The 27,136-nt window shown below is 47.4% G+C and overlaps 1 protein-coding gene across 3 annotated transcripts in view; it reads left to right on the forward strand.

The window, feature by feature from the left end:
• LOC114106838 (steryl-sulfatase) overlaps positions 1-27,136 on the forward strand; it is a 103,451-nt gene that overhangs the window by 7,373 nt on the left and 68,942 nt on the right. For all 3 annotated transcript variants that reach the window (XM_071606586.1, XM_071606585.1, XM_071606584.1), the window contains exon 2: positions 16,113-16,234. The gene's annotated coding sequence lies outside the window, so the exon portion shown is untranslated. The remainder of the gene's footprint in view (positions 1-16,112; positions 16,235-27,136) is intronic.

Below are 27,136 nucleotides of genomic sequence, written 5' to 3' on the forward strand. Positions count from 1 at the left end.
TTATTTTAGAAGTTCATAATCGACTGATGTGAGGACGTTGAGAGACCTGAAGGGTAATTTAGATATGTTTAATCACGTGCAAATACCATGTTACGTGTTATATGAAATTTGTTATATAATATATAAAAAGTAACGTGTCTGCTTTTAAGAAAATTAAGAAAAATATTGTATGCAGATTAAACGTATTTAATTTATATATGGTGTGTATTTACACATACTATATATGTTAGTTATATGTACATTATATGTCATATGCTAAATACACATAGATATTAAATAGATATGTATAAGTATATAAATATATGTTATATATTAATGCTCATTTATGTGGCATATATATTTTGTATATATTTATATATACATTTAATATATATCATGTATTTATATATAAATATATGCACCACATACCAGATTCATATGTTCCTCAATTATAATGGGATTATATCTTTAGTCAATTGAATATGTCTTTAGTTGGAAATATATCTACTGCATTTATCCCACCAAATGATCCCAGCCTATTTTTGAGGGGGTATCAGGGATTGAATCCAAGGGGTGCTTCACCCCTGAGCCATATTGCCAGACCTCTTTTTGCAGGGTGGGGAGGTGGTAACCAGGGATTGAACCCAGGAGCACTGGACCATTGAGCCCCATCCCCAGCCCTATTTTGTATTTTATTTAGAGACAGGGTCTCCCTGAGTTGCTTAGGGCCTCACAGTTGCTTTGAATTTACGATCCTCGTGCCTCAGCCTCCCGAGCCACTGGGATTACAGGTGTGCACCACCCTGCCTGGCTCATAGCTTTTTATTTTTAATTTTGAGACAAGATCTCACTAAGTTGCTTAGGGCCTTGCTGGTTGCTGAGGCTGGCCTCCAACTTACGATCCTCCTGCCTCAGCCTCCCGAGCTGTCAGAATCTCGCACAACATATCACTAGCCCAGGAATAAGATCCAATCCAGTTTTTGGGGTACAGTTCTACTGAATGTCTATCAAGTTCACATCATTGTACAGTAAAAAAATAAATTAAAATAAAATAAGAAAACACTCCAAGCATCCCAAGTCAGGGTCCCCTTGGATAGAGACACACGTGGGTGGTTACATAAGAGACTTAAAACCTTGCATCTAAGGTACTAAGGTACGTGTGTGCCTCTCTATATTTAAGTTAATACTGATTGCATGGGTTGTATAATAGGTAAAGTTGTATAACAGGCGAAAGAAGTAGAAGGCTCTCACAGGTACAATGTGTGCCTTCTTGCTGTTTGGTGGGCACATTTCATAGGCTCTGGTTGTTGAGGGCCGTGGTATTCATGTATAAAGAATAGCGTTTAAGAAGCCTATATTTCAGCTCCATTTCCTGGGGCTATTGAAACGACTCTGGAAAACCGTAGAGGCCATCAATTTCCCGGGCTCCTTCCTCCCGGAGTCCGACTGGAAGGCTATTTAAAGAAAGGTAATTTACGAGGACTTAGTTTTTTTGCTTTAATAATAAAGCTATAACTTCCAACGGCAGAAGGCAATACATCAGGGGGAGAACCATGATCAGGCCCATGTAGAAGCCCAGGAACGGAACGATAATTAAAACTCACAGTAACCCCAAACCACCGAGAGGACTCACAATTCTCCGTCTTGCTTATCTGATGGGCCCTCTCCCATGTCACTAGTAATGGTGGAAGCCGGATTCTGGGAGGGAGGGGGTTTCCCTTGGGTCCCCCCCCCCCTCCCAGTGCGACCTTGTCACCTTCATTTCAGTAGCTAAGGAGGGTCCTCAGGCCACGGACAGGACACTGAGAAGCCGTGTTAGCTTTCTGTTACTATAACAAATGCCCACGGTAATCAACTTATAAAGACAAAAGGTCCATTTGGGCTCCCGGTTTCTGAGCTTTGATCGTGCATTTCTAGGGGCACCAAGCGAACAGAGCCTCTCTGCTGTCTGACTTGGTACCGGTGAAGGTCGGAATGAGCCAGCATAGAGTGCATTTCCAGCACCCGTCCAACAAGGGCATGATCAGAGGACCTCCCAGAGCCGCTGGGAACCAGTGCGGAGGAAGGTTTGCCTTAGGATAGACCTTTGTTTCACAGAAACTCTTGGGAGGTGGACTATGGCAGCCCCCACCTGTGATCCCAGCAACCGTAGAGGCTGAGGCAGGAGGATCCCAAGTTTGAGGCCAGCCTGGATAACCTAGGGAGACCGTTGTCTCCAAATAAATAAAAAAAAAAAAAAGAGGTAGGGGTTGGCTTGGTGCTTGCTTAATGAGGCCACGGCTTCAATGCCTATTCCAAAAAGAAAACAAAAATAGTAATAATAAAAGCGTCCTTGGGAGGAGGAAGCAGGGTGGCCTCCAACAGAGAAGGAGAGGAGAGAGATGAGAATCCTGGACCATGCTGGCGGCTCTGGAGGCTGAGGCAGGAGGATGGAGAGTTCCAAGCCAGCCTCCGCCAAAGCGAGGCCCTGAGCCACTCAGGGAGACCCTGTCTCTCAATAAAATGCAAAATAGGGCTGGGGACGGGGCTCAGGGGTCGAGGGACCTGAGTTTAATCCCTGGTACAAAAAAATAAATAAATAAAAGAATGGAAAATAGGTCAACGCCAGCCGCGTTACGTCACACAGAGTCATTCCCGGTGAGCCCTGTTTGGTTGCTGGAAGCAGAGTTAGGAAAACAGAGGCTGAGCGTGCCCCTCGTTTTCTTCTTCATTTCCTAAATGGGGGGAGTGGGAAATGACATGAAAGAGAAGCCCTGCAGGTTACTGTGTGAGGTGTGGGTTTGGAGGCTCCCTGGGGATTTCGTCAGGGTCACCAGGGCACCTCCCTGCTCTGCACCCACAAAGGAAGCTTCCTGACCTCCCGGGCCATTGCCTCACCTGGGTGTGTCCACAAGAGAATGAATTCCTCGGGGCTCTTTGGACTGCGTCCCGGGGAACTCTCTTGGGTGCCTCCGAGACTCTGAACAGATCATCGGGAGCAGCCACCGCAATGCTTCCGCACAGAGGACAAGCGGGGACCCGGTGCCCACCCCTCGTCACACCTCTGGTGCACACTCAGTGTTTTCTTGCAAGAAATGCAAAGTGCAGCGTGTTCAGGAGACGCTCTCGGGGACCTCGTGTGCGTCCCCACTTCCCCCAAGGTCCCCAGAGTCCGTGGGTGAATTCGGATGGCAGGGAAGGACTCAGAGGTGACAGCAAAGCCCCCCCCCCCCACCCAGGGGACCGCAGGTCAGGAAGCGCACCTTATCTCTGACTGACATCTGAGGCACGTGGGGCGTGAGGCCAGGCAGGGACACGCAGGCAGCCACATAACTTCTCCATGATGGATGGGTCCGTGACCCGGCGATGACTTCTGCACCAGGGATGGCCTGATAAAACGGCCAGGGCCGTCGAGTGGATCTTCACACGTCGGGGAGCTCCTGGCCGGGCGCTGTCCCAGGCGATAATGTGACAATCTGCCCCGAGGATCCTGAGAGCGCAGGTCCAGAACTCGGGGAGCAGCCGTGTCTGAAGCCAGGCGTCCGCGGGTGAGTTGGATGGCTGTCACGCTGTCACCATCGTCGGCCTCTGTGCCAGGGAGATATTGAGATAGGACAGAGAAAAAAAAATCAGGGCGTCTGGGCTACTTACCTCCCTGTACTGCGTCCAAAGGAGCCTCGGGGCTTTGATTTCTTTGGCTCCTATATTTGTATTATAGCTTCTATAAAGAAAAAACAAGTTAATTAACCTGATGTATCTAGCGTTAGGACCACAGCCTCCAAACGGGATGCAACGTGTATAAATGTGTGTCATGCAAGACTGATGTTACTCTGAGATTGTCATTGGTTGCTATTTTGGTAGGAAAAAAAAAAGGATCGTGAATGGGAATTAATAGTACTTCTGCTTCTTTTTATTTTTTTCTTTCCGCTTTGTAAGTTTTTCTTAAATGTTAAAGATGTCAGCTGGGCGCGGTGGTACAGGCCTGGCATCCCATTGGCTCGGGAGGCTGAGGCAGGAGGATGGAGAGGTCAAAGCCAGCCTCAACAACAGAGAGGCCCTAAGCAACTCAGGGAGACCCTGTCTCTAAAAAAAATACCAAAAAGGGCTGGGGATGGGGCTCAGGGGTTGAGCGTCCCTGGGTTCAATCCCCAGTACCAAAAAAATTTAAAGATGCAGATTCCAAACTTATTGTGGACACCGTGAACCTGTATCCTAAAGAAACATGAAAAAGAACAGACCTTTGTCCTTGATTAAGAGGCGTGCACAGAAATTGCTGGGTGTAAGCCCAGGCCCACGGAGACGCGTGTTTGTGATCACGCTGTGCTGCATTCCTTGTAGAATGTGGTCTCTGTTTCTGATCGTCATCGCATTGTGTAGGTCTGCGTTTCCCTGTTCTTTCGATCATCTCTGTTAAAGGACTCAGTTTGCTGAGGAATGAGTATGAGGCTTAGAAATTTGTCCGTTTTCTGAAAATTTGTACGAATTCCGTTAAGGGAACGTTAAGCTGATGTTGGCAACGCATGCTGAACGTGAATTAGGAACCAACCGGATATATGATATTTTTCTCCAAAGAGAGACGCTGAGACATTTGATGTACGTGATCCCTTGTAAACTAGACCCCCCCAGATAAGAGGCTGAGCTTTATAGGAGTCCACAGTGAATTTCGATGTCCACTTTGTGCCCATGTGACATCATATCTGGGTGTTAAGAGATTCCGTGCACTTACCAATTACCTCCTCTGTGTCATGCCTTACCAGATGGAATTCGAAGGGTGTTGGAGACAATTTCATTGAAAGCAATGTTATTAAAATGCAGAAATTATTTTATAGAAAGATTGCCCCTCCCGTAGCCCTGTTCTGCATGCTCTCTCTTTGTTTTGCCAAATGCTTGATCCTTGATAGATGATCCCCAAGAGCTGGTGTCCGTATTGACATTAGCCAGAATGTCCCCATGGGAAAATTAGCCGATATTCATTTACAACGTGATTATGACGTAATCGCTGGTGACATCGGGGTGCAGAGATCTCTAGATATGAGTTCTATTTTCCCAAAAAAACCTGAATGGTAAATGTCAGGCATCTCTTTAAAACTGAAATACAGCAAGGATTTAAAAGTTGGCAGGGACGCTAGGCACAGTGGTGCATATGCCCCTAATCCCAGCACCTTGGGAGGCTGAGGCAGGAGAATCACAAGTTAGAGGCCAGCCTAGGCAATTTAAGACACCCTGTCTCAAAATACAGTGTAAAAAGGGCTGGGGATGTGGCTCCGTGGTTAAGCACCCCTGGGCTCAGTCCCCAGTACCACAGAGAAAATCATCATAAGTTTGCTGAGCAGCCACATTTTTTCTCTTATTATTATGTATCATGATAATGCAGTAGTAAAAAGCATGATTTAAAAAAATAACGTAAGCGTTTTGCTACATGGGCAGCTTCTTCCAGATTGCACGGAAAAACAAAGGCAGAATTTGCAGGGTTGAAGTCAGGGCTCCGTGGCTGGGCATGGGATCAGCCTGGGGGAGACCTTGGCTTTAATTCCTTTGGGGGGGGGAGTGGGGAGAAAGAAAGACAGAGGGAGCGAAAACCAGTGCTCTGCACAGCGTGTTTGGAATCATCCCTTGGACACCCTGGGCTCTGAGTCAGGGGAGCTTCCCGTGGGCCCTGGGGTTATAAGTGACAGGATGCACGGTGTCATAACAGGGGCCAGCTCACCTCCGGTGCTGTCTGCGGGAACAACAATGCTCAGTGCACATACGTCAAGTGCCAATGTCAATAATAATCCGACGCTGACTAGGAGACGGAAGTAGACGGAGGCAGAGGCTTGCTGCCGGATCCTTAGGAGCTGCTGTTCCCTGGACCTTGGAGTGTGCCTGGAAATGTGCAGACCCCGGGTCGCAGGTCGCTGATTTGCAGATAGACGACAGGAGGCTCTTTGGCAGAGAATTGGTCGCCTGCAGGGTTTCTGGATGCTGAGGTGGTGCATTGCAGCCCATGGCTCTCTGTGCACAAAGTGTCCCTGCAGCCCACCCACCGGGGACCCCTGGTGTGCCATTGTGTATATGTACATATATATATATATATACACATGGATGTCTGGTGTTTTGTTTGGGTTTGGGATTTTTTTGATACCACGGGATTCAACCCAGGGTCCCTTAACCCCTGAGCCCCGTCCCCAGCCCTATTTTGCATTTTATTTAGAGACAGAGTCTCACTGAGTTGCTTAGGGCCTCCGTTTGGCGGAGGCTGGCTTTGAACAGGAGGCCATCCTCCTGCCTCAGCCTCCCGAGCCGCTGGGATTACAGGTGTGCACCGCCGTGCCTGGTCTCACTGGGGCTTTGAACATGGAACAAAGATTGTGTGACATGTCTCTCTGCCCCTGTAGTACGGAAAAACTGTGTTGTTTTTCTGCACTATTAACCTTTTCAGTATGAGGATTTTTTCCCAGTTGAACCCTGGCAGGGCTGGGAGTCCTGAGTCCCATTATACAGGTGGGAAAAGCAGCCCCTGAGCATCTCGAGGTAGCGTCCGAGGTTTTGCAAAGTCATTGATTGGCCCTTGGTGGCAGACTGGGTCACATCAGGTGATCTGCATATTCCAAGGCCGAGTCAGCACCGTCAGCAATTTGGAAACGGTGCCAGGAAGTTCCAATTGCAGACGAGTCCAGGTGACAGGGGAGCTCATGAATGTTGCATTTCTAAGTCCTGGGCGCCTAGATCCCACAGGTCGCGTGACTCATGAGTTTTGAGCTGCCCCGGCAGAGAGCCAGGGCAGTCTTGCTCAACCCCCGGAAGGGATTTTTTTTTTTTTCAGTTGCAAAAGTAAAGAAGCTCACAGAATAGAAAGATGAACCGTGGGTGAGCATTGATTGCCTTGAAGATTCAATACTCTAACCGTAATCCATTGCCAGAACCAGTTTGCCTAGACAGTGACTTCCCATCTGTTCTCTCTTTTTGAACCTGCATCCTTTTCCATAGCTGAATACTATTCCGCGGTGTCGATGAAATATCTTCTGCCTGTCTGTCCCTCTCTTGACAGACACATGGGTGAGGGTGACCTCAAAGTCCATATCTTAGGGAGGGCTCTCTAGTTTGGTCCAAGAGTCCAGAGACGTCAGTCCCCTGATCTGCAGGACCATGTGACTTCAATCTCTAGAGACAGAACGGCCAGAGGATGGGTCCAAGGGTCTGTGAATGTCAAGGTCATTTCATTGGGTTTATCGGAAAAGCACCCCTCGGCGTCCACAGGAGGTTGGTTGTGGGAACCCCGCTGCAGATACCAAAATCCAGATGCTCTTTAGAAATAATGGAATAGTATTTACCTAGAACCAATGTGTGTTCTGGGCACTGCAAATCCTCTCCAGACGACTTACAAAACCTGATACAACGCAGATGCTGGGGACACTGTGGTCGTGCTGTGGTATTTGGGGAATATTGATTAAAAAAAAAAGAGGCTGTGTGTTATGTTCCGGGCGTTTTTTAGGTTTTATTAGAGACAGGGTCTCACTGAGTTGCTCTGGGCCTCACTTTGGCTGAGGCTGGCTTTGAACTCACCATCCTCCTGCCTCAGCCTCCTGAGCCACTGGGTGACAGGCATGTGCCATCGCACCAGCTCCTGGATGTATTTTTGCACTTAGTGACTTGTGGATGCACGTGACGTACATTTGTATACACGTATATGTAAATGGAAAAGTTAGGTCAGATTATCCCTCTGTCTTTCCCTACCCCGTCCCTCTTCCCTTCTGTTCATGCCTCTTTATCTACGCCACTCATCTTTCTACTGTCTTCTTCTTTTTAATCCCCCACCCCTTACGTTGGATAAACTTCCACATATCAGAGAGAACACTCAGCCTTTGGTTTTTCGGGATTGGCTTATTCCACTTAGCATGATAGTCTCTAGTTCCATCCATTAACCAGCAAATCCCATCATTTCATTCTTCTTTATGGCTGAGTAATATTCCATTGTGTACATACACCACATTTTCTTTATCCATCCATCTGTTGAAGGGCGCCTGGGTTGGTTCCACAGTCTAGCTATCGTGAATTGAGCTGCTATAAACATGGATGTGGCTGTGTCCCTGTAGTGTGTGCTGATTTAAGTCCTTTGGGTATAGACCGAGGAGTGGGATAGCTGGGTCACATGGTGGTTCCCTTCCAAGTTTTCTGAGGAATCTCCATCCTGCTCTCCAGAGTGGTTGCGCCATTTTGCAGCCCCACCAGCAACGCACGGGTGTGCCTGTTCCCCACGTCCTCACTAACGTTTATTGCTGATTTTAATCTTGATGGTTGCCATTCTGACTGCAGTGAGATGAAATCTCTGTGTAGTTTCAATTCGCATTTCTCTAATTTCTAGAGACGTTGAACGTTTTTTCATGTATTTGTTGATGGATGGAATTTCTTCTTCTGTGAAGTGTCTGTTTGGTTCCTTTGCCCATGTATCGATTGGGTTATTTGTGGTTTTTTTTTTTTTTGGTGTTGGCTTTCTTGAGTCCTTATAGATCCTGGAGACGCGTGCTCTGTCAGAGGGGCAGGGGGTAGAGATTCTCCCGTTCTGTAGGCTCCCTCCTCACCATCTTGATGGATCCCTTCACTTTTGCATTTAGGACGATGTTTGCTTTATTGCGTGGCCCTGTGAACCCTGTGTACAAATGACCCTGAGGATGTCGCTCTGTATTTTACCAAAAAAATCTTGGTTGTGTGCATTGCGTGAACCAAAGAGCCTCGGCAACTTATTTTGCAAACCGAGTCAACACACATCCCTGTCTGTGTCCCCTGGACCTCCACGGAGCCCCCCGTCCTCCTGGGTCCAGTGCCCGTCACCACCCCCACAGTCTCAAGTGCCTCTCTGTCCTGCAGCGAGCAGCACCGGTCCCCAGACGTGACCTGGAGCCCTGGCTGGGGTCACCTCCCGCCCCCCCCTTCTCCTGCAAGGTGAGCTTAGCTGTCCCGGGTCCCCGCTGCCCGTCTGGCCTTTGTGCTAAGACCAGTGCCTGAATCATGGCCTCCGCCATCATGTGGCTTGTCCGTGCTGGATGGTTCTGGAAGGCAGAACAGGCTCACTGGACCGTCTTGCAGAGCACGGCCATTTCTGCACTGGACTTTGTAGGAGCTGTCGTCAACCAAGACTCAGAAGGGGATTTCTCTAGGGCCACTTTGTGCACGGAAAGATGTGGGGGAGTTACCGTCCCATGTTCAGTTTGGTGGCCGGGAAGTGTCCCCACCCACCTTGGAGGGGACCTAGGGGGGCCCTAGCACCTCCCTGTGTCACCCATCAGACACTGGATGATGGACCTGAGGACGAGGTCCAGTCCCTGGTGGCCGACTCCCTGGCTCTGGCCCAAGGGGAGCAGAACAAGATGGCGGCAGGGCCTGGAGGAGGAGAGCAGCTCAGGACAGGGCACCAGGGAGCAGAGAGAGCTCTGCTCACCAGGGACAGGACAGAGACCCCGAAGGCACAGCCCAGGGACCCCCTCCTGCAGCCACCCCCCACCTGCCTAGACTCATGACCTCACTGATCCACTTCGATCATTGGTACCAAATGGATGAACCTATTGGTGTGGTCCTGGCTCTCAAGATGAAGGCAGTTTACCTTGATCATAAAAATGGGGGTTTTGTGGGGGGATTCCTCCACTGCAACCCCCCACCCACCAAAAAAAAAAAAAAGATTTCTCACGCAGCTGCTGTTTCAGGTTGTTTCTTTTAGTGATTTTGCTGGAAATCCTGTTGACAACTTTTCTGAGTCCTTTTTTTCCCATTTGATTTAATTCGCCCACTTTTACAATTCAGAGGCTTTTATTAAATCCCCGAGCCGCCAGATCATCTGGGCTCGCTCGGCACCCCCGTGAGACCCCCCCGTGCCCAGGGCGGGAATCTCTGTCCCCACGCTCTGCTTGGATATGGCCGAGTGGCCTGACGCGCTGGGCTCCCTCGGGTCCCTTTGAACAGCCGAAAGAGCGTCAGGCCACGTGGTCACAAACCAGGGGCCTCCGTCAGGAGGCTGAGGCAGGAGGATCGTGAGTTCAAAGCCAGCCTCAGACAAAGGGAGGCCTTAAGCAACTCAGGGAGACCCTGTCTCTGAATAAAATACAGAATAGGGCTGGGGACAGGGCTCAGGGGTTGAGTGTCCCTGAATTCAGTCCCTGATAGCACGCCCCCCCAAAAAAAAGAAGTGTTTGACGTGATGGGTATATTTGTAAGCTTGATGTACCCATTTCTAAATGTTCACCTATGTCCAAATGTCATGCATGTCTTCGATTTATGCAACTGTCATTTCTCGGCTGTGCATGAATGACAATTTGAAAATAAAATAAAATTCGAATAAAATCAGAGTTTGAAATTAAATCATGATTTGAAAAAAAAAAAATAAGAGTAGAAATTATCTCCTCCTTTCATCTGCTCTCTGGGGCCAGGTAACAGTTTATTGGGGAGATTTGGGGAAGCTGAGATCCGGCCGTGATTTTTGGACCTGCGTTCCTATGTGACATTGGCGTGAGGCACTGGGTCTTTGGTATACAATGACGCCTCTGGATTATGATTCCTGCACAGGGTTTTTGTGATTTGTTTTGTTATTATCTTATTTTTTTTTCCTGGTAGGTAGAGCCTGAACCCCTATGTGCTTGTGCGCTCTTGGGGAAAGTATTAAAAAGATCCAGCGTCCGTCCGGAGGTTGCTTACAGCTCAACTGCGTGTTAGTTTAACTAAGTGGATGCACTGGGGTGAGGGGCAGGGTGTGATCCGGTGGGTTGATCCAGGTCTCCGCGGCTAACTGTCCAGCGTCTCCTTGGCCTTGACTGAGGGGCCAGTCCCTGATCTGGGCTTCCCCACCACACACCTGGCACGTCAGGAGCTCAGGCCAGCATCGGGGATAAGCCGTGGGGTTGGGGGCATTTGTCAAGTTACCTGTGACCTTGAGCATCAGCCGCAGGTCATCTGAGAGGCTGAGATAAGACCCACTGGTCCTGTGCATTGATGCCGGGAAGACGTCTTCCACATGTGAATTGGGTACCACGGATGGAACCCAGGGGTGCTCAACCACGGACCCTCACCCCCAGCCCTATTTTGCATTTTATTCAGAGACAGGGTCTCACAGAGTTGCTCAGGGCCTCGCTTTGGCCGAGGCTGGCTTTGAACTCGCGATCCTCCTGCCTCAGCCTCCGGAGCAGGTGGGATGACAGGCGTGAGCCACCGCACCCACTCTGTTTTGGTATCCTCATGGGGTCCTGGACCGAATTTCCCGTGGACACTGAGGACATTGGGGGCTAAATACCTCTGTGTTGTGTGGAAGGGAAAAGATGTGGGGCTTTTGCACACGTGGTGCCTTGGATGATGGCTCCATATTGACACTGTATCCGGCCATTGCTGATGGATGCGCCTTACCTGGCGAGATTCTACCCTGCGGTGGGCCTCTGACCAGACCTGGGGTACAGCTTTGAGGCCACTGTGTGGCTCAGAAGAGGCAAGACACTGCAGCACTATGCTGTGACCCTTAAGCCCTGGGGACCTGTCACCCGTAACGGGGGAAGCAAATACAGCCCAGCTCTGCAGACACGGGTGGGAGGGAGGTTGGACGCCCGTGTGTGGTGCACACGCACTAAATGCGTGCAGGTCGCGGAGGCTCCCTGGGGTCCGATGACGGATGCTGAGAACATCTGTGGACACTCAAAGCCGGGGAGGGAAGCAGTGGGTTCCGGTCCCACGCAGGTCTCTCCACAGACTCAGGCGGGGCGCCTGCCCTGCTGTGTTTTCTGCTGCTGATCGCATGATACCAAAGACTGAACTAGTTACTGAGGAAAAAGGTTTATTTGGGTTCTGGAAGTCCAGGGTTGATGGCAAGCTTCTGCGGCTGTGTTCTGGCCGGCAGGATCCCTGAGGGCAGAGCCCAAAGGCCGTTCAGAGCTTCCACCTGGCCCCACCTCCTAATGTCTCATGGCGAGCTTGAAATTTCCACACGTGTTTTGCGGGGGGCAAAGAAGAGTCGCTTGGTTAACAGACGCAATCAGGAAATTCACGATGAGCTCAGCCTGGTGTGGGGGTTGTCTCTGACTCGGGGTGACGGCTGTCCTCACGACACCAGGAAACGAGACCCAGAGAGGGAGTCACGCGGGCCGACGGGAACAGAGACAGAGACGCAGCCACATTTCCACAGGCAGACAGGACGGCTACATCCAGGAGCCAAAGGCGGCCAGAATGTGTTCTAATAAAACTTTATTGACAAAACCAGACGGTGGCCCTCACTGGTGACCCCTGCTCTGTGGGACGGGTTCACTGCTCCATGATAGACACCGTGACTGTTACGTGATGCATGATCACTGCATTGCAAATATGAAGTGGCTGGAAATGTGTATCATGGGATGCTTCATGGAATTCTGAATGCTTTGGCCAGAAGACTAGATTATGGATGTTGCATTGGGGAAAAGATGAGCAAACATGACATTTCCAAAAAGCGTAGGGTAAGGAAACAAGACCGGAAATAATAATGATTTTTTAAAAAATAATGATAAATTTATTTTTATTATTAGAGGACTTGGGCCCCCTCGACCTTTGTTAGGATCTCTCAAGGATTATAGCCGAGTGGCCCAAAGATGCTGTTTCCTCAGCACGGTGTGCGTGATCAGGACAAAGTGTTTTATTTCACAGTGATTCTTAGGTTGAGTCCAGGAAAAAAGATTGTGGGGTGATGACTGCCGGGGTGCGGGGGGGGGTGGTTTGTGGGTACATTCTTGGGATGGCCACAGTGTGGTCCCACGTTGACCCCCCCACTGTGCCAGGGTCTGTGACTTCTTCGATTTCGATGTGATTCTTCTTCTTTGTCCAGCACCAGGGGCTGGTAAGCACCGAGAAGTGAGTACAGCTCACACCCCAATCTCTCTAAAAATCTCCTTTCTGAGACCGAAAGGTGTGGGCCAAACAAATGGGAAATGATATTTGGATCTTCCGTGGGTCACGAGAGAGGGTCACCCTATTGTTCAGATCCACGGCCGCTGAATCCCGGTCTTATCGACTGATGTCGTGGTGGGTGGGCAGAAAGACATTCTCGTCATCCCCGCAGCGAGAAGCCAAAGATCAGCTTTGACAGCACCCCACTCCATTTGTGCAAGAATCTAATGTGAAAAGGCACTCTTGGAAGATGGATTGCCGCTTCAAATGTCACCTCTGCACGTGGGGGGGGACATGTTTCTAGGATGCCGATGGAAACTAAGAAATTGTGGCTGGGATCTTAAACAAGATCCACACTTACCCAGATCTATGCTGTCGCGATTTTTCCCTAACGAGATGTTCTCCTGCGGGTAGGTTCCGCAGAGCGGGACGATATTTCATCAAGCATCAGCGATAGGTCGGATGGGTTCACGAACTATGGGGGACACGGGCTTGTGTTGGTCGAAATGTCAGCTCTTACGCATGGAGGGTCTTTAAATTAAAAAGTTCTTCCACAAGTTCAAAGCCACCTTCTGGGCCGTCTTTGGAACTCTCTTTTGGATTGGTGGGTAGGGATCTGCGTCACCCTATGTTTATTCAGAAGAATTCAATGAGAAATCAGGGACCTGGGGCCAATGTCCCGTATGACCCCCAAGTTATTGGAAGTCAGGCCAGGGTGCAGTTGCATGGTAGAGCACTTCACTAGCATGTATGTGAGGCTCTGGGGTCCATCCCCAGTAGCACACACACACACATACAAAAAAAAAAAAAAGAATGATGGAAAAGCATAATATATATCCATAGTTCTTATGCATATATTTATATATTGACATGATTCATCCTTCTGTTTGTCTCTGCCTGTATGCCATTCCATTCTTACCAAATGATGTCATGGTGGGTGGGCAGAAGACAGGCGCCTGGCTAGTTACTTTGTCATTCCTGTAGCAAGAGGCTAATGCTCAATGTAGATAATGCTGAGATATCTATGTGTCTATCCATTCATTCCTCCATGCATCTATCCATCCATCTATCTGTCCATTCAGCCATCCATCTATCCATCGATCCATCATCCATCTATGCATCTATCCATCCATTTGTTCGTCCATCCATCTATCCATCCATCTGTTCATCTATCCATCCATCTGTTCATCTATCCTTCAATCCATCCATCCATCCACATCCATCCATCTATCCATCCTTTCGTCCATCCTTCTATCCATCCTTTCATCCATCCATCTATCCAACCATCCATCCATTTATCCATCCTTCCATCCATCCATCTATCCATCCATCCTTCCATCCATCCATCTATCCATCCTTCTGTCCATCCATCTATACATCCATCTGTTCATCTATCCTTCAATCCATCCATCCATCCATCCATCCATCCATCCTTCCGTCTATCCATCTATCTATCCATCCATCCATCTATCCATCCTTCTGTCCATCCATCTATACATCCATCTGTTCATCTATCCTTCAATCCATCCATCCATCCATCCATCCATCCATCCTTCCATCTATCCTTCAATCCATCCATCCATCCATCCATCCATCCATCCATCCATCCATCCATCCATGTATCCATCCTTTCGTCCATCCATCTATCCAACCATCCATCCATCTATCCATCCTTCCATCCATCCATCCATCCATCCATCCATCCTTCCATCTATCCATCTATCCAGCCTTTCATCCATTCATCTATCCATCCATCCATCCTTCCGTCCATCCATCCATCCATCCATCTATCCATCCTTCCATCTATCCATCTATCCATCCATCCATCCATCTATCCATCCTTCTGTCCATCCATCTATCCATCCATCCATCCATCTATCCATCCTTCTGTCCATCCATCTATCCATCCATCCATCCATCTATCCATCCTTCTGTCCATCCATCTATCCATCCATCCATCCTTCCATCTATCCATCTATCCATACATCCATCCATGTATCCATCCTTCTGTCCATCCATCTATCCATCCATCCATCCTTCCATCTATCCATCTATCCATCCATCCATCCATCTATCCATCCTTCTGTCCATCCATCTATCCATCCATCTATCCATCCTTCCGTCTGTCCATCTATCCATCCATCCATCCATCCATCCATCCATTCATCTATCCATCTATCTATCCATGCATCTTTCCATCCATCCATCCATCTACCCATCCATCCATCTATTCAGTCATCCATCATCCATTCATGTGTCTTTCTATCATCCATCCATTCATCCATTAACCTATCCATCCATCCATCTACCTATCCATCTATCTGCCGCAGTCTGGCTGGGCACACAATCACGAGCCACCACACAGCTTGTAGATTCAAACAGCAACTCTTTACTCCCGAACTCACACCAGCCGTCTACAATCACGTTCTGGGGAAATCCACGTTCTCTGCCCAAATCCACGTTCTCTGCCCAAATCCACCTCCACTGGGCTTCTGTCTCCCAAAATATACTGTCTGAATCCCATGAGAACTCAAGGGGAACTCAGGCAGCAGGATACGCCCTATTCCCAGCAGGAATAATCTTAAACCTTAAACCTGGAACCTAAACCAGGAACGCCCTAATCCGCCTTGGTCCTTGAACAAGGTCACCTACATTCAATGTCACTGCAACATGGGGTACGCTGGCAAGGAAATTGTCATACCTACTTGGCTAATGGCTCCCAGCACTATCCATCCATCTATATTTCTATCATCCATCCATGCATCCATCCATCCATCCATCCATCCATCCATGCAACCATGTATCCATCTATCTATCCATCCATCCATCCCCACCTCCATCCATCTATCAATGCATCTATCTATCTCTCTCTCTCCCTAGATGGCATATGTATATATGGAGAGATGTATCTTTGTCTCTCTCTTATGCACAAACATGCAGTACACAGAGCCAATCAAAGATGGCATGGTGGTACATGTTAGTTTAAAAACAGTGTCCAGTAAACTGATCATCCCGTTCGTAACGACACACATCTGCTCTCAAGGGGAAAAGAGGTCGTCTGAAGGTCAACCATGGGGGACTCTGTTTTTCCGTGGATTCACTGTGGGGGGCACTTCTTGGAGGCAGGGGCTGGAAGGTAAGGCCCGAGGATGGAGGAGACTTAAACAGAGTAGAGAGAGTAGTTGAGGCCGAGGAAACTTCTACGCAAGAGGGAGCTCACCTCATGTGAGTATCTCGCACACGTTTTTGAAGTTCATGAGTTTTTCTTCTTTTGGACAAATTTGCAGGGTGAGCCTGGTGCCGCTGGCCGATCGCCACTGACAGCTGAGCGCAGCCCAGCACATGTGATCTCCTTTCCTCACGATCTTTGGAGGACGAGTGCCGGAGACTGTCGGAAATCCAGCCCCAGGTGAGTGAGCGCACTGCCTGTGTAGGTCGCCCGTCCCGGAGAAGCACCCGGGGCTTGCTAGGTGCCTGGCTCGCCCCAGGTGCATGTGACACGGTGTACGTCTGGGATCTTTGAAAGACTGGTGAAATCGGCAAGGTGGCAGACGCAGGGCAGGCTCACGGCTGTAGGCAGAGGGACTCCTCTGGTGGCAGTGAATGTGTGCAGGGTCAGGTGGGAGGAGATGCGCAGGGTTTGCAAGGTCTCCAGGTGGGCAGCTGGGCTGTAGCCTGTGCTTAGCCTGTGTGGGCTCTGGGTCCACCCCCAGGGCTCCCAAATGTGTGCAGACGTCAGGAACAAAACCAGGGCTGGGGTGCGGCTCGGTGGTAAAGTGCCCGGGGTCCAATTCCCGGTTCCGCAACAATAAATAGATCGAAATAAAAATCTTTAGACCTTTTGTTAAATAATCGGCAGCTCTATGTCACGATGTCATCGAGGTGAGCCACCTTGGCGGGGACCCTGTGGTCACCCTCCTGTAGCAGCAGGCTCAGAGAAACGGAGCAGACAGATGGCTTCAGAGGGGACAGGTTCAAGTCTGTATGGAAAGGTCCCCAAAGACAGAACCGTGCTTGCCCTCGGAGAGCCCTGGCGTGGGGTCGCAGCCCACCAAGTCACTGTGTCTCTGGTGTCTCCCCTTGGTTCTGAATCAAAATGAGGATGAAGAGACAAGGTGGTGTCCTAGGATGGTTCCAGAAAGCGGAAAAGTTTTGGATGAACCTTGGGGGATGGAAAGTGGGTGGTTTTAAAAATCCACAGGCAGCGTGGGGTTTGTGGTCACCGGTGGTAGGTGGCTCTTCCCCACCAGGGTGGAGACCACCTGGAGATGCTTGGGGTTGTCAGAGTTGGGGCCGAGTCTCAGTGGCATGTCCTGGGCGGGCCAGGGTGCTGCTGAGCCACCGGTGAATGCGTGGGGCACCTCCCTACGCACCCTGCGAGGTAGGTCCTTGGGGGGTGCTCCAGCTGGGGGTACCTGTTCTGGGGGGGCAGGAGGCTGCGGCTTCGCCTCCTCCTTCCTGGATCTTTGGGGTACTTCTATTTTCAGGGATCTGATTCAGAATAAGAATTTTTTTTTTTTTTTTTACTTGTTCTAATCAGTTATCCATGAGAGCAGAATGCATTTTGATTCATGGTACCCAAACGGAGCACAGCTTTTCAATTCTCTGGTTGTACACGATGCAGAGTCGCAGCACATGTGCAGTTGTACATGTACCTAGGGTGAGGGTGTCCATCTCATTCCACCGTCTTTCCTGCCCCCATGCCTCCTTCCCTCCCCACCCTCCCCTTTGACCAATCAGATTCCTCCAGCCCCCCCCCCCCCCGCCCATTATGGATCAGCATCCACTTATCAGAGAGAACATTAAGCATTTGTTTTTTGGGGGATTGACTAACTTCACTTAGCCTGATATTCTCCAACTCCATCCATTTACCGGCAAATGCCATGATTTCATTCTTTTTTATTGCTGAGTAATATTCCACTGTGTATAGATAGCACAGTTTCTTTATCCACTCGTCAGTTGATAGGCACCTGGGTTGGTTCCACAGCTTGGCTACTGTGAGTTGAGCTGCTATAAACATTGACATGGTCGCGTCCCTGTAGTATGGTGATTTTAAGTCCTTTGGGTATAGACTGAGGAGTGGGATAGCTGGGTCACATGGTGGTTCCATTCCAAGTTTTTGGAGGAATCTGCATCCTGCTCTGCAGAGTGGTTGCCCCAATTTGCAGTCCCACCAGCAACGTATGAGTGAGCCTTTCCCCCCCACATCCTCGCCACACTTATTATTGCTTGTCTTCTTCATAACTACCCCAAAAGACAGTGACCTCCTAGCACATATTTTTCCCCTGTTAAATTTAAACCGACAGCTGAGGATTCTCCTTCTGGAAGGTCCATCCTCTGTGGCTAAAAAGGTGCATCCTCTGGGCTTCTATTCCTTCCTGACGCTGAGCAGCTTAACAGACGCATGGGCTCCTGTCATGGCTGCAATTTGTTCTTCAAAAGGATCTCCGGGTTCCTTTTCTCTGTTTTGGAAACCAAAAAACTTTCCGGCTCTCTTCAAGGGTCATTTATTTTCTAAAGGTCATTGATCTTACAAGATCCTGCGTCGATTTCTAATCTAGCCTTTGGAAGCCTTCAGCACTTGGAAAGTAATTTTATTTTAGTTGTTTTTTTTTTTTTTTATCCATTTGGAAAACAGCTATAAATTTTGCAGACAAATGCATATATATATATATATATATATATATATATATATACACATAGAGTGATTTTAGCCTCCAAAGAAGATTGACATTCTTTAGACCCAGCTGCAGAGTGCCCTGAAAAAAATTGACAGAGTCTGTAGCTAATTAAAAATATGTGGCTGAAAAGGTTCATGATTAATTCATGATAAACGAATACAGCATCCATTATCCTTTCTTAACGTCGTCGGGATGGAAAGTGGGAGTCTTTCAGTGTAGCCGAGTTGAACGGCGCCTCCTAGAAACCTACTAACAATACCCATTATGTCTCCCCAACCCGAGCCCGTTCTCCTGGGCTATTTTAACGCGCTTCACAATTCAGAACTCGGCGTTCCCTGACACGGCATATTAAATCTCTTCCCTCGGCTGAAGTGGATGAAGACTTAAGAGATCATCAGGAAAATGGTTTTATCTTGTCCTCAGATTTTCTAATTTGTCCCCCTCTTTTTTTAAAAAAAAAATGTTGGATGTTATTAAAATAGAGTTTTCGGACAAAGCAAGAGAAAATGAGAATTTTTTCGGTGGTACTGAGAGGTCTTTTTCGTGTAGACCGTGGATCCCTGGTGAGAATATTTGAGGGCGTCCAGTGCACATAAAAGGAAGCATATTTTAGAGTCAATCTGTTAATTCCAGCTACAGAAGTGAAGGCTGATTACGGTGTTGTCTCAGGAGAAGATAAAGGAGAAAAATCAAATGGAAGGCAATGGCTAAGTGGGAAATGAGCGCCCAGGGCCTTACCCAGGGGATGCCCAGGTGGTGGGCATCGGGCACCATCTTCCTTTGGCCGTGGACTCATTAGAAGGACTCAGGGTCACCTGCGAGGTGACCCTACCAGGACCCTGCAGCTTGAATCTCATCTCAGGGACACCTCAGAGGCATATCTAATACAGCACATGGTTTTAAGGCAGAGACCCAGGGTCTTCCAAAGAAGTCAGTGTTGGCGCTTTCTACGGAGCATGGCTACCCGACGGTCCCAGATTTTAAGAGAGTGGAGAACTGGACAGTCATGTCTCATCTGTGGATCCTGGATGTCGGGTGGAGGGCGGGGGGCGATGGGACCATTCTTTGGGGGTCTCTCTGCGAGTTGAGTTGCTTAAATCCGTGTTCATCTTGCATCGCTGATGGTGGAGACGTGGTTTCAAAGGGAAGGGCCCTTACTTGGGGAGTCTTGTGCGGAAGAATTGGGAGGGGAATGTTGTAATCCACGCATCTTGGTATAGATCATCACAGGGGCCGAGTGCGTTCCGTCTTACATTCCATCCTACAGCACACACACACACACAAAAAATCATGATGCGTGAATGCAAATATTTTATTTCTTATCATTTTATATTGTAATGATGTAGAAAAAATGTAGCGTGTGCATGTGTGATTTATCTCTATCTACGCAGATGTATAGTTTCAGTCAGCTTTTTTTTGGTGCTGTGAATAAAAGACCTGAGAAAAACAATTTTAGAGGAGGAAAAGTTGATTTGGGGCTCACGGTTTCTGAGGTTCAGTCCCTGGTGGCCGACTCCATGGCTCTGGCCCAAGGGGAGCAGAACAAGATGGCGGCAGGGCCTGGAGGAGGAGAGCAGCTCAGGACAGGGTACCAGGGAGCAGAGAGAGCTCTGCTCACCAGGGACAGGACAGAGACCCCAAAGGCACAGCCCAGGGACCCCCTCCTCCAGCCACACCCCACCTGCTGCAGTCACCACCCAGTGAGTCCACTCAAGTGGATTAATCCACTTCTAGGTTACACCTCTCATAACCCAATTATTTCGCAGCTGAACTTTCTTGTAGTATATCACACATGAGCTTTTGGGGGACACCTCGCGTCTCAATCATAACATGTGTGTCCACATGAAAAACATCTGTAAACTGAGAGGAAGGAAGAGCCGGAGGCAGAGAAGAAATGGTTTTGCTCCCCACTTCCTGGGTTCTACTAGGACAGAGCATTGCAAGAAGAGGGATTAATAATGAGAAAAACAAGGTGCGTTGGCCTGTATGCATCCCGTGTACCCAGGAGATCCCCAGGGGAGCCTCAGTCAATCTCCAAAAGGTTGTGTTCGGGATCACAGGACATCATCTTCCGAAGCCAACAAACAAGGATATGGGAAGTCCGGGAATGGGAAGTCAGGAGGAAAAGAAGGGAGAGGTACATAACGCAGGTGCGCGTCCATGCCTTCTTCCTTGGGGACCCCTCTCCCCTGACGGTGTCCACTCCTATTTATATGAAGTCTTCCACTGTCGCGTGCCCGCAATGGAAAGTCCTGTGGAAATCTCTCTTTTTTTTTTTAGGGCGTGAGCGCAGTGGAATTTCCCCCATTTTAATAGTGCCTTCTGGAATGTTCTGTGGAAATCCTTCATATTTCGGAGGGCTTTCTAGAAAGCTCTCTGGAAATTCTCCATTTTAGCAGTGCTTTCTGGAAAGTTCTGATGAAACCCTCCATTTCAGGAGTGCATTCTGGAAAGTTCTGTGGAAACCCCTGTATTTTAGGAGTACACTCTGGAAGATTCCGTGGAAATCCTCCATTTGGGGAGTCCATCCACAACACGAATATAAAATGTAATATCGTATGAAGTTAATTAGGAAGTGACCCACTACAACTTCAAATTACTCAGCATATATTAGAATAAAATACTAGGAGGCAGTAATAAAATGTCCTATATTAGATTGATTTTGTAATTCAGGAGCAGAGTCTTCTAGGTTTAAAACAATCGCCTGTTGGTACGGCTGATATAGTAATTTTTTTAAACCTCTACTACTTTGTATCTCTATTTTTATTAAACTCTGAATTTGATGATAGAATGGAAATTCACCATTTAGTATCACATTGTTAAAATTCTTGCATTTTATGGATTAAAACCTAGGGTTTCCCCCCGCTTTTATAGTTTAATAACTGTTTTTAGAATTCAGGAGTCCTTAGATATTTCCCTGTTTATCTGTACAGGCTGAGGGGATTTTCCATGCATATTTAATTGTACATCATTTCATATGAGGTGAATGGAAACTCAATTTAGTTTAAGATTTTATTTAGTTTTTTTAAATATTTATTTTTTAGTTTTAGGTGGACATAATATCTTTTATTTTACATTTATATGGTGCTGAGGATCGAACCCAGTGCCTCAAGCGTACTAGGCGAGCGCTCTACCACTGAGCCACAACCCCAGCCCCTAGTTTAAGTTTTTGAGTTTGTAATAATTTGGGTGGAGGTTAATGAGCCCATAGTTAATTCACATTTAAAATAACTCATCAGACATTGATTCCTTGCTTAGTTACTTGCGTTCAGCTGGGTGTGGTGGTACACACCTGTCATCTCAAAGACTTGCGGAGGCTGAGGCAAGAGGATCACAAATTCGAGGCCATCCTGAGCAACTTAGCAAGACCTTATCTCAAAATAAATCTAAAAATGGCTGGGAATGTAGCTCATGGGTAGAGTTCCCCTGGGATCAATCTCCAGTTCAAAAAAATTAAAATAATAAATAATAAATAATTAAAACGAGCGTTAAACTAGTTATTCTGAGAACAGAGACTTGGATTGTAGAATAAATGTATCTTTAAAGGTCATTTCTCTTTGCTAGAAATAGGAAATTGCCTAATAATATCCTTAGCTTTTGAGGACATTATCATACCAATGCAAAAGATAAGTGAGTTAAGCACATTTAATAACACTGAATATCATAATGATAACTCAAAGTCATTTGGATTCTGTATTCAGAAACCATACTTTTGTAGTATTAGAGAACTTTTGTGAACTTTAATTTTTTTTTATAATAGTGTTCTGTCCCTTATTTTAAAGGTTATTGTAGGTTCCACTTTTTAAGAATATCCAGAATGAGTTTCCAATCCCCCGTTTTCTTCTTGGTCTCTTGAAACTATTATTTAACTCACATTCTTGTCGCTGTGGCTCTTTGATAATGCCAGAAAAGACTCAATAATTTCCCTTGATATAATTGATATAATTTCCCTTAAGACAAAACGTTCACCAGCCTTGGCAGAAAATTCGGATTCTGTATGGTAACTCTGGACTCTCAAATCTCCGAGCGTCTGGCAGAATCTGTGATGTGAAAATCCACTTGAGCTTTCTCCACCTTGGTGATGGCTTGAACCACCTCCCGTTGTCACCTCAAGGGGCACAATGGGGTGCTGGTTGGCACAAACATGGAAATAAGTGCAAGTCAGTGCTAGGGAGTGGGAAGAACCAAGATCAACTTGAGCTGTTTGTTGAGTGACGGGGACGAGTCTCCAAGAACCAATATGGAAACCCTGGTGCCTTGGCCAACACGTTTCCTTAGCTCAGAGTCTTGGGGTGGGTGGGGGTCTCTGGGGAACCCTGGCTCCAGAGTATGCTGTAGCCGCGTCAGACTCACTCCCCGACACCACAGCTTCTCTTGGACACTCATTGTCTGTTCAGCCATTGTGTCTCTTTTCCTCCATGGCCCCCAAAGCCATGCATGTCCCTATCACCCCGGTTCCAAGACACTAGCTGCCAATCCACATGTGCTTAGCACTGAACCGAGCCTTACGAAAACCATAGACTAGTGATGGAAACAATCATGTTAGGTCACGGGAAAGATGACTGATGAGTTGATAGATAGGTTCACAGCTACATGGACAGATCCATCAAATAAATCAGTAAGTAAGTAGTAAGTAAGTAGGTAGGGGAGTGGGTGAATGGGCAGACAGATCTACAGAATGAATAGGTGGACGAATTGGTAGGTGGGTGGTAGGTAGGTGGATAGATCCATCAAATAAATGGGTAGGTATGTACTTAGTTTGTTAAGTAGATAAATAGAAGATTAGGTAGATAGATAGATAGATAGATAGACAGACAGACAGACAGACGGACAATACATGGATACATAGATGAAATAAATGGATAGGTATGTACCAGTGGACAGACAGTGGACTAGATGGGTAAATAGGTAAGTAGGTATGTAAATAGGTAAATAGATGCATATATAGATACATTGAATAAATAGAGACTTAGGTGGGTGGATGGGTGGATGGACAGACATACAGAAACATAAGATAGAATAGATGGATAGATGGATAGATAAGATGGATGGATGGATGGACAGATGGAGGGAGGGAGGGAGGGATGGATGGATGGATGGATAGATAGATAGATAGATAGATAGATAGATAGATAGATAGATAGAATGGATGGATGGATGGATGGATGGATGGATGGATGGACGGACGGACGGACGGACGGACAGACAGACAGACAGACAGACAGATAGATAGATAGATAGATAGATAGATAGATAAGATGGATAGATGGATGGATGGATGGATGCATGGATGGATGGATGGATGGACAGATGGATGGATGGATGGACAGATAGATGGATGGATGGATGGATGGATAGATAGGTAGGTAGGTAGGTAGATAGATAGATAAGATGGATGGACGCATGGACGGACAGATGGAGGGATGGATGGATAGATAGATAGATAGATAGATAGATAGATAGATAGATAGATGATAGATAGATAAAGATGGATGGATGGATGGATGGATGGATGGATGGATGGACAGATGGATGGATGGATAGATAGATAAGATGGATAGATGCATGAACGGACAGATGGAGGGATGGATGGATAGATGGATGGATGGATGGATAGATAGATAGATAGATAGATAGATAGATAGATAGATAGATAGATAGATAGACAGATAGATAAGATGGATGGATAGATGGATGGATGGACAGATGGATGGATGGATGGATAGATAGATTAGATAGATAGATAGATAGATAGATAGATAGATAGATAGATAGATAGAAAGAATGGGTAGGTCGGTAGGTACAAGGCAGGGAAGGAGGGAGGGGATGGTTGAGTGGACCAGGGTAGAAACAGATAGAATATAAGGATAAATAGATAGATAGCTTAGCTGATTAATAGATAATAGATAAATGACTAGGTGTATAGATGTAAGTAGATGATAGGGAGGTAGTATATTGATGATAGGTAGATGGTAGATTATAGATGTACATCTAGGTGATTAGAAAGATGTAAGTAGACGGTGGGTAGGTAGGTGACAGATTATAAATGGACATCTGGGTGACTAGATAGACGTAGTAGATGGTAGGTAGGTAGGTAGGTAGATGATAGATTATAAATCTAGGTGGTTAGATAGATGTAGTAAATGGTGGGTAGGTAGGTAGATGACAGATTATAAATCTAGGTGGTTAGATAGATGTAGTAAATGGTGGGTAGGTAGGTAGATGACAGATTATAAATCTAGGTGGTTAGATAGATGTAGTAAATGGTGGGTAGGTAGGTAGATGACAGATTATAGATGGACGTTAGATAGATGTAGTAGCTGGTAGGTAGGTAGGTAGGTAGGTAGATGACAGATTATAGATGGACGTCTACGTGGCTAGTTAGACGTAGTAGATGGTAGGTAGATAGGTAGATGATAGATTATAAATCTAGGTGGTTAGATAGATGTAGTAAATGGTGGGGAGGTAGATGATAGATTATAGGTAGACATGTAGGTGGCTAGATAGATGTAGTAGCTGGTAGGTAGGTAGGTAGATAGATTCCAGATGGACATGTAGGTGGTAGATAGATGTAGTAGGTACACAGTAGAGACAAGGTACCTAAACAGATTGTTTCTGCCCCCCTGCCCCGTGGTGTCCATGCTGACACCGCAGGGACCCTATTGTGATTGAGTTACCTGAGCCAACAAGGACCCCTTGGAGAATGGTCTCTACGTAGAAGCCCACACCAGTCCTGCATCCCAGGCTCTTAGTGCTGCCTCTCAGGCACGTGGGCCCCTTGGTTTGGCTCTCATGACAGAGTTGTCACTCTGGGAATCCTCACTGACCACGGAGCAAAGTCCGCAGGCTGATTGCTGATGGACAAGGATCTGCCTGGGCCCCTCTCGGCTTCCTGTCTGTGCTGGGGAAGGACGGTCCTTTACCCTCCCCTCCTGAAATGCATGCCAGTCCAGCAGGGAGCTGTAGGTACCTTCTGGATTTTTGCAGGAGGCTGCTCTGAGTTCAAGGACTGCAGGGCTCTTTGAACACACTCTTGGGGGCTTCCTGCCCCCTGCTCTGTCCCTGAGTTTCAGGGGCACAGGAATTTCTGTGACGTAATGAAGGAACAGGCAAGAGTTTGGAGATCCTGCGCCTCCTCGGGGTCAGGACTTGGCAGGGTCCCTCGTGCAAATGACCCCCACAGTCCTGCCCACTGTCTCCCTGGTTAAATCCCTCCTCTGCGGCTCACAGTGCTCTTAATTAGATTCCATCACTGAGCTGGGGGTGGTGGCACATGCCTATAATCCCAGCGGGCCCGGGAGGCTGAGGCAGGAGGATCGCGAGTTCAAAGCCAGCCTCCGCCAAAGTGAGGCTCTAAGCGACTCACTGAGACCCTGTCTCTAAATAAAATGCAAAATAGGGATGGGGATGGGGCTCAGGGGTGGAGTGCTTCTAATTTCAATCCCTGGTACCAAAAAAAGAAAGAGAGAGACTCCCTCCCTGGACCTTGTATGTATCTCCTTGTTTCAACTGGATGCTTAGGGTCACGTTCTTCTGGTTGCAGTTAAAGAGATCCAGTTTGATGGTTATTGATGAAGGGTCCCCCAAATGGGCCAGATGCAGGAGTTGAGACCTAAGGTGTGTTGGCTACCGTCCTGTTATTAATCAGGGCCTTTTCCCACCACAGAAAACCTCTGTGTTCATTCAGTTCTCTGCAACAGGTGGTTGTTCGGCGTTTTGCCGGGTGTCTGCAAAAAGAATAAGGGCGCAACAAATCTCTCTAAAAGGGAACCGTATTCTTTTTTTTTTTTTCTTTCCATAATTATCTCACAAGGGCCAGCTGCAGTCACGAGCGAGCTCATCAGATTGAAGTTGTCTGCATCAGGGTCTCTTCAAGGCAACTTGAAACCCGGGCTCCTTTTCTTTCCTTCCCATTAGCACAAATTAATCAAGTTGGAGGAGCTTGGGACGCTGAAGTGGAGCACCGCCTCATCAGCAGGAAGACAATGGAACTAAATTCTGCTTTGCAGTCTTTTCCCCCTCATTTTAAATAAGTAGAAAATCTGGTAAGTGCACGCATGTGTCAGAAAACAAAAATCTCGAAATAACCGTCATTAGTCCAGCTGTCCCCAAATGAATTACAAATAAAGGTTGTCATCTTGCTTCAGATGCATATGTACACACACCTGGTACACATATGCACATAATTTTTTTTTTTTTGGTACCGGGGATTTAACTCAGGGGCCCTCGACCCCTGAGCCCCATCCCCAGCCCTATTTTGTATTTTATTTAGAGACAGGGTCTCACTGAGTTGCTTAGGGCCTCGCTTTTGTAGAGGCTGGCTTTGAACTTGCTATCCTCCTGCCTCAGCCTCCCAAGCCGCTAGATTCACAGGTGCGCACCACCAGTTTCGGCTCCATATGACGTTTTAAAAATTTGTGATCATTGACCTTTATATAATGATGGGTTCTAACTCTTCCACTCTAAATGCATACCGTGAAGTTTTTCTGCAGGATAAAATATCCTTCTGAAATCGAGAACTTTAGAGGCTACCTAATGTTCTATTGTGTAATTTATCTAAACATTCCCCAAGTCTTGGAGAAATAAATTTTCTAACATAGGTAAGAATATACTGATAAAAGGCATAAAGC

Source organism: Marmota flaviventris, chromosome X, assembly GCF_047511675.1.
Source record: "Marmota flaviventris isolate mMarFla1 chromosome X, mMarFla1.hap1, whole genome shotgun sequence".
NCBI classification, from domain to species: Eukaryota; Metazoa; Chordata; class Mammalia; order Rodentia; family Sciuridae; genus Marmota; species Marmota flaviventris.